This window comes from Arachis ipaensis, chromosome B5 (genome assembly GCF_059453495.1).
Source record: "Arachis ipaensis isolate K30076 ecotype BB chromosome B5, ASM5945349v1, whole genome shotgun sequence".
Lineage (NCBI taxonomy): Eukaryota > Viridiplantae > Streptophyta > Magnoliopsida > Fabales > Fabaceae > Arachis > Arachis ipaensis.
The window spans coordinates 63429910-63431263 of record NC_142440.1 but is presented as its reverse complement, the minus strand read 5'-3'; the positions used below and the strand labels follow the sequence as shown (position 1 = coordinate 63431263).

Here is a 1354-nt window from a genome sequence, read left to right as displayed (position 1 = left end):
CTCTTCTCCCTTTTCATTTGAGCCTTCTTCTTGTGGTTTTTGGGGATGTTCCTTCAGTTCCTTCCCACTCCTAAGTGTGATAGCTTGACACTCCTCCCTTTTGCTTGAATGGGCATCATAGCAAAAATTGTGGTTAGGAAGCTGCTTAAATAGATAGCTGATTTGTGTTTCCAGTTTTGTGATGGCAGCATTTTGATTCTGCATGTTTGACTGCACTTCCTCTCTGAATGCTTTACTGTCTTGAATGTCTCTGCATATTCCTTCAATGAAGGTTTCGATCTTAGAAAGCTTGTTATCAATTGATGAGTGGTTCGAAGCAGATGTGCTGTTTTGGTTTTGATAAGTGTGTGGAGAAGTGTTGTTGTGGGGGTGTTGAGATGTCCTCTGGTCTTGGTTTTGATCTTGCTTACTTCCCTACCCAAAGTTTGGGTGGTTTCTCCATCCAGGGTTGTAAGTCTTGGAGTATGGATCATAGTTTTTCCTTGGTGAATTCCCAATGTAGTTAGCTTGCTCCTGACTCCCTTCTGCTTCTACATTCACCCCTTCTTGGATTGTTGATGAAGATGAAATTGCTACTACTTGGTTCCTCTCCATCTTATTGGTGAGGTCAGCCAGCTGCTGGGTAATGAGCTTGTTTTGGGCCAACAGAGCATCTACAATGTTTAGCTCTATCACTCCTCTTGTGTTCCCTCTTTCGGAAGCATAGAAGTAGTCGTTTTCTGCTACTGTTTCAATAACATCTATGGCTTCCTCAATGGTCTTCTTCTTATTCAAGGATCCTCCTGATGAATGGTCCACGGCTTTCTTTGACTCATAGGATAGCCCTTCATAGAATATGTGCAGCTGCACCCATTCGTTGAACATGTCAGGTGGACATCTCCTTGTTAAGTCCTTGAACCTCTCCCATGCTTCATACAGAGTCTCACCATCTTGTTGCCTAAAAGTTTGAACCTCAGCTCTCAGCCTATTGATTCGTTGAGGAGGGTAAAATCTTGCTAAGAATTTGTTCACCACATCCTCCCAAGTTGTCAAGCTCTCCCTTGGAAAAGATTCCAGCCACTTGGCTGCCTTGTCCCTGAGTGAGAAGAGAAATAAGAGCAGTCTATAGGCGTCAGAATGAACACCATTAGATTTCACTGTGTCACATATTCTCAGGAAGGTAGTCAAATGTTGATTGGGGTCTTCTTGAACACCTCCTCCAAATGAACAGTTGTTCTGAACAATGGTGATGAGCTGTGGTTTAAGTTCAAAGTTGTTGGCATGGATTGTTGGCTTTTGGATGCTACTTCCACAATTGCCTGGGTTTTGATTGATGTAAGAGCCCAAAACTCTTCTATCCTCCCCAGCATGATTT

General features: G+C 43.1%; 1 non-coding gene across 1 annotated transcript; it reads left to right on the top strand.

The window, feature by feature from the left end:
• Positions 1-862: 862 nt before the first annotated feature.
• LOC148564429 (small nucleolar RNA R71) lies at positions 863-966 on the top strand. Its single transcript, XR_015885422.1, has one exon. It is a non-coding gene; the product is annotated as a small nucleolar RNA R71 (small nucleolar RNA).
• The last annotated feature ends 388 nt before the right edge of the window (positions 967-1354 follow it).